This window comes from Saccostrea cucullata, unplaced genomic scaffold (genome assembly GCF_032062105.1).
Source record: "Saccostrea cucullata isolate Sc308-1 unplaced genomic scaffold, CSIRO_AGI_Scuc_v1 ctg20933, whole genome shotgun sequence".
Taxonomy (NCBI): domain Eukaryota; kingdom Metazoa; phylum Mollusca; class Bivalvia; order Ostreida; family Ostreidae; genus Saccostrea; species Saccostrea cuccullata.
Genome location: NW_026936225.1, coordinates 59 through 7,192, shown reverse-complemented (window position 1 = coordinate 7,192; position 7,134 = coordinate 59). Strand labels below are relative to the sequence as shown.

Sequence of the window (7,134 nt, the reverse complement as noted above, 5' to 3'; positions counted from 1 at the left end):
TTTTTAGGATTAAAAGATATCTTCATATAACATAATATATGAAACCATATTAATTAAAGCAGTGTTCAGTAACATTGATTTTTTGGATTCTTGGTTCGGATTTCTAAACATATTTTTTAGTTTCTTTTACTTGTTTAAATACATGTAAAAGCTAAAAGAATTGCCACATTGGATTTTTGAAAATCTACCTGATGTTGAGAGTTTGACATTTCCCCTCAGAGCTGTAGAGTCCAGAGTAACAGTAGCCTTAGCATTACGTAATCAAGGACTTTATGGAGTCAAGCTTTGTCCGTGTGTCTGACTGTGTACCTCCTGACACAGGGGAATAATTATTTACAAAATATATTATCAACATCAATAATTGAAGGTATGCCATCGTGTTTCGTCTTTTAAACAATTCGCAAAAGAAAAAAAAATGTAAGGTACCAAACATGAAGGAATATTTATAAATAAAGGATCCATCTGTTACAAGAAGGACGCACGCAATAATTTCATCAAAGTATCAAATTACTCAAAAACCTGATTTGGGGCTAATTTTTTATCATTGTATAAAAAGGAACTTCTGTTCATTTACTTTATCTTTAAGAATCGATCACTGGCTGACTGATATCTCTGTCCTTATACCCTCAATTCAGAATAACCCATTAGCTATCTGTATACCGGATATTAACAATACATCAGCACCTTAGACAATTTCATGGACATCCCCTCTTTTCTGAAACTCACACTTTAAGAGACGAATAGTTATCATTGCATAAAAATACTTCTCTTTGTGTAATGTTATATGAGAGGTCTGAAGAGAATAAAAAGAACTAACCTCATAATATTAAAATAACAGATAAAGTTGCCTTAAACAAAAACATTGTTTGGTCTCTTTATAACGAGTTTTACCACGTGCTGTGTATAGTAAGCCTCTCTATTATTACATTTTATATTATATTACCGGTATTCCTTCTTATACCCATCAACACTTTAATTCAAATATTAACTTCAGCTCTGATCAGAGTGGATTATTTCGACAATGATTTCATATAAAATACATTATAGCTGGGTTTTGTTGGATTGTTTATCAATTTTCATTTCCCCCCAATCTATACAGAATCATTGTCATAATGTAGAGAATTGAAAAAGATCTTTAAAATCACAGCATAATTAATAGCTGTCAAAGTTTTCTAATAACCTACCCGGTATTTTTTCCTCCAATAGTTATCTATCTTTTTTCAAACTGCGACCGATTTTTAATGAAATTGCAATTAATAATATTTTTTTTTCTTTTTATTGTTTGTATACCGTAGTCATCTTGAATGTGCTTTCCAAGTTTTAAATGATGTGAAATCAAATGAACAAAGTATCATTATTTGGCAGAAATGGTTGGTGTGATGGAGTGTAAATGTGTTTCCTTGCGTTATTGACATTACTGAACAAGCTTCTCTTTTTTAGGGCAATCTGATTATACATTTTTGTTGGTTTAATGGTACATATCTAAATCCCTAACAAAATTCATTTTAGGGGTAGTTTTAGTTATTCCTACCTTATGTATAGAACACAATTGATAATTGAAAGTTTCTGAAATCTGTAGCGTACATGAAATAACTTTTGTATTAGCATTTTGCATTTTTCTAGGCAGTTGTGGTCTAAAATTTATAGTCCATGTTCAAGATCTTTCAATTTTTTATCCACTCCCCAAATCAGTGTTGTAGAAAATAAAATAAGTATCACCCTACTCATCTGACTCGATCGATTTACCAACTTGACTTTGAATGTTTATTTTTAATGTGTTTGGTTTATTAACATAATTGTACATATATATTTTAAAAAAGCAACTCTAGCATTAAATTACAGTTTGGTGCCTTTTTTATAAGATACTTAAAAAATATTGCTTTTTATGATTAATTAGCACTATTTTATTGAAATCCGTCATCAATTCAGTGTATAAAATACCGGTATACCCTTCCGCTTTTCAACCGGGGGTATAATAATGTACTAACAATAAATATGAAAACGTCAGTCAGCATTTGACTCAATGATAAATTGTATTTGCTGACAAGGTCATTGTATCGACCATAGAACTTACGAAATGATGAGTTTAAAAGAGACTGCTGATATTCTTCTTTCATCAACTTGTTTGTCAATACTTTACCTCATCCTAAAAATTGTTCATACGTAGAGCATGTTTGCGTATCGTATCAGCTGAGATAAATAAACTCCGTATGCAGGTGATGAAGGTTTATTTCTGCATAAGAAGGGAAGTTCAGAGGTTGGTTGTTAGATTACCATTAACGCCTTTCTCAAGTAAAATACCTTAATATGAAACAGATGTGTCAGGCTCTGTGGTATCTTTTATCTCAAAACTCATCAGGACATATCGTATCGACATAGGATTAAAAATTACCATTGTTAATTCACAATAGTCGTCATATATCAAATGTGAGTTGAAGGCCACAGCAAGTGTTTTTTTCTTTTTACGCATAAGATTTTGCAATAAAGGTCTGCTAATAACGGAGCGCAATTGGTATCCATGGGAATTGCAATAGATTATTGGAAGACCTGATCTCCAAAAACCATATAAATACTGTTAATCAGAAACTCAAGCATCTTTTATGTCAATTTCAGAGTATTTGTGTGTGCAGTCAGAATGTGTTTTATCAAAATAATTTTGCAAATGACCACTGACCAGATAAGTAAATTTACGAGTTTTTATTGAAAAAGCAGCTGTCAATGATATCAAAAAGCCTGGATTTTAATTTATCGTGGGGAATGGTTGTGTATAAATTTGAAAAGTCGTAAGTTTTAAGCTGTTGATTGTGGTAAAATCCTGTGATTTTAAATTGTCCAAAAGTTCTTTGGAATTTTTTAGTATCCACATCTGATTCACACAACTTCTTGAATATATTGTTGCACAGTATTCTTGAAGTTTTTCCTTGACTACTGTCAATATCATAATGAGGAGTAAAGAAAGAGGCTTGTTAAACTTTTACTGAAACCAGTAATGTATCTTTGTTAAGGTCTTCCGTTTCCAACGGAAGACCTTCTACTGATTCTTTTGGTAAAGATTATTATTCTTTTTTTTTCTTCTACTTCCTAGACGCCAACTTTGAAGCCTCATGTCTCACTCATTTCTCAATTGATTTCGCTCAAATTTTCAGAGGTACTAGAAGTTTCTAAACTCTTTCAGAATGCTGTCTAAAATCTCAAAAAGTCACTTCCGGTTTTGAGTTATTTCCCTTTAAATGAAAATTTATAGGCTTTCGTTTCCAGACAAAGGCTCAAGACGGCTAAAGCTGGAGCAGAAATTTACTGATTTTAGATTATAGAAGGATTGAAGTTGTGCACATTGGTTTTTGTTTTTCGATTTCCCCATTCAAAATGGCGCTATATAGGGGTAAAAAATTAGAACACTTAAAAGAACCAAAAATTACTCATATTTTGCTTTTTATCTTCTAAACTAAAAATATTTTTTAAAATATATAGAACTAATTTTTCAGAATTAGAAGATCTTTCAAATGATATCTTGGAAAAAGGGCTCCCCCTAAATTAAGGGATCTAGAGGGGCCACATTTTTTCCAGATATCTCAAAAAGTATTGAGAATTTGTTATACATCAAAGAAGCAAAGTTGTTGAAAATCTCTGGTAAAATCTACTGATATCATAAAAATACGTCCTGTAAGGTCACTTCCGACCAAACCGGAAGTAGACCGAAACTGTATATTTTTGCCTTTTTTGACATGTTTTGGGGAAATATTTGTCACTGGAAGCATGAAACTTAATTTTCCGTCCGTCGACGTCACTTCCAGTCAAACAGGAAGTAGCAAAAATGGCTTACTTTTGCAATTTTCAACATAGATTTGGAAAATTTAAATCATTAGAGACGTCATTTTCTTTTTTTTTTTTTTAAAAAGATAAAATTTACTTCCGGTCAAACAGGACGGAAGACCTACTTGTTGCTTTGCAACGAGCTTTGCTCTAGTTTGTAATGATTTTTATGAAGTTTCGGAATCCAATATATATATGGTAATTCAAATTCATTTTGGTTCTTCGGGATATTAAAATTATTATTAAAAAAAACTGACATATGATTTTGAAGAATTTCTTCCCCAGAAAGGGAACTATTAGTATAAGTTGGATTAATAGTATCACTTGTAGAATTAAATCGAATTTCTTCGAAACTATAATTTATATAATGAGCCATACAAACAAAGACAATGTTACCTGCTTTCTCAGCAGGTACCAGTACGTACTGATCATGAAATCTAGTATCTTATTCTTTTTTCACATCTGGATTATTGAATACAGAAGGATAGGTGGTTTTCATATTGTCCCTCAATCTTTTAATACGCGATTTTAACATGGATCTGATATATGTACATTCTATCCATTCTGACAAAGTGTCAACACTTTATATCAGAAAGCCAGTGAATTTTGACTTTTGCTGATGAACAAGTACATCGCAAAAATAACATGTTTTCTTTATTATTGAATTTTATTACATAATGTATATATGTCCTTTTCTTTAAAATCATTATGACTGCACAAACTCTTATTTTATTGGTTTTTTCTGTTAGTAAAGTAGTGTTCCAGTAAATCCAGAGTGCCCACTGTTATAAATTTGAACATTTACACAATGACAGTAATTATCAACTTTGACATGGTCACCACGCTTTAGAATAACTATTCACAGTTCTGCTTGTTGGCCCCAGTCATTTCCTTTGTGAGCTGCCCTAAACACTCTTCCTACTGTTTGCTTGTTTACTTTTATAGCAAGCCCAGTCTCGGCAACGGTGAGCGTATCAGCAACGAACATGTAAGTTCCCGCCACTGGACACACAAATACTCCTGTTCTATCATCATATCCATTACCATCGTTTGTCAAAATCCCATCATATTTAACGTTCTGTCCTTTTCCAAATGTAAGAATTTTGTTCCCAATATAGACAGAGAAACTAACTCTCTTTTTGTGATTCAAGGAATCTGCATATACTTTGTCTGCAATTTGAAACAATGTTCATCATATATCTACATCAATACAAAAATAATCAGAATGCAAAATAATTAATTTTTTTATATTCAGGTTATCATAAACCAAAGAAGGTACAAAAGCCTTATTTTTTAGTTTGGTTCATTCATTTAACTATCTTCATTTGACTTTATGTCAGAATGAACCTTTACCCAGAGATCAGTGACATTGAACTCCTTTGTTGTTCTTGTTTTTTTTTTTTTTGTATTTTGAATATTATTTATCTCTCATTTACGAGGGGTGATCAAAAAGTTCGCGAACTAATTAAATAACTTCCATAAAAAAAACACTATTTGGTTTCAATGTTAATTATATTTTAAATTGATCCTCTCCAATTTTAATGCACATCAATCACCGTTCTGCACCCGCGTGAATCACGTGGTATTGGCGGTCACGTACCCCCTCCGTAGCGTTTTGTCACAAAAGTTGAAAGATTTTTCAGAGTTTTATATTTCTTTCCATGTGAGTTAATTTTTTTGACAAGAACAGTTTATTTGTTGAAAATGGTCAAATTGGCAACAGAATGGGTCGATAAGAATATCCTTTTCAAAAATAAGCATGGCGACCATTAAAACACAAATCTTTCGTCTCGGGAAAGACCTTTCTTCAAGGTCGATAGAGATTGGATGCCTCCTTTTTATCATATCTAATATGTTTAAAATCTAAAGTAAACGATATCTTAGGTCTTTAATGATTATACAATTGTTCAAATATTTAATTATTTTTCAAAGTGTAAATTGGAGGTCTTTGATAGCAAATTGCTTAATTAAAAACACGTATCTTTTCAAACTTGCTTTTACTGGGCAAGATGACAAGTATCATATTTAACCATCTGCCTTCCTTTAATAAAGCCAATCGTTAATTGAATTTATAGGAACTCATTTATCTTAATATACTGTGTACAAATTATTATATGATACAGCAGAGGGATTTCTAAGATATACAATAAATTGTACAGTCGTTTGTTGAAAGAGTTAGACTGAGACAACCAATTTTCGTCACAAGTGACCATAGTGACGTCATTTTCACATTGTGACGTCACAAACAAGGATAAAAACTTTATTCAGCATATGCTATTTATAGACCTTGTGTATGGCTATGTGCGTACCGAATTTCATTCTAATCTGAATTGTGGTTTTGTAGATATAGAGATAGTTCGCGAACTTTTTGATCACCCCTCGTATGTATCTGTTCCATTTGTAAATAGATCAATGTCATTATATAATATACCATAAAGCATTATATTTCATTTCATTTAGCTGAAAAAATATCATTCAGATTCTCAGAGTTCGTTACTTTCATCCGTCCTGTGATTCCAGACTTTTGTTTTCAAATGCATCTGGTCGTCCGCGTGGCGCAGTGGTAGAACGTCTGTCTAGAGTGGCGAAATAAGGAGTTGATCCTTACCTCGCGGGTTCGAATTTCACTGTGGGTCGTGCAGACCGGTCCTACGGATAAGACCAAATAAATCAAGATCCTGTGCCGCAGTATTTGCTAGCTTGAAAAAGATCCCTCACTGGTCAATAGCCGAGAGTGTCGAGTATAGGTGAAATTATGAGGATATCCAAATTATGAACCCTCCAACAACAAGTAGTGGTGTCTCCATATGAGTGAAAAATTCTCAAAAGGGACGTTAAACAACAAACAAACAAATGTAGCTGTCAATGAAACACTTAAGTAGGTCCTAAATTTCCTATTTAAAGGTTCATATGTACCTGATGTTGAGAGTTTGATCAGTTCCTTCAGAGCTGTAGAGTCCAGTGTAACTGTAGCCTTGCATTTCTGTAGATCAAGGACTTTATGCAGTAAGCTTTGTTGGGGTGTCTGACAGTGTCCCACCTGACACAGGATGATAATATTTCACCAAATGTAGTATCAGCATCACTACTTGAAGATTTGTCATCTTGTTTTGATTTGTTTTCAAAAAGTTATAAAAGAAATGAGAATAACACGTTAAACCTCAGGAACTATTTATATGATAAGGCATAGTACATCTGTTACAGTAAAGGATCACAATAAGATCTTCAAAATTTCATATATCTTTTAGTTTATGATTTTTATAAATAATTTATATTTTTGCTATCCAGTCTATTAAGATTTAAGTTTTCTATCATTTTTGA

The 7,134-nt window shown here is 32.3% G+C and overlaps 1 pseudogene; it reads right to left on the bottom strand.

Annotated features, from left to right (window-relative positions):
• Positions 1-4,521: 4,521 nt before the first annotated feature.
• On the bottom strand, positions 4,522-6,853 carry LOC134245019 (complement C1q-like protein 3; annotated as a pseudogene).
• Positions 6,854-7,134: the final 281 nt, after the last annotated feature.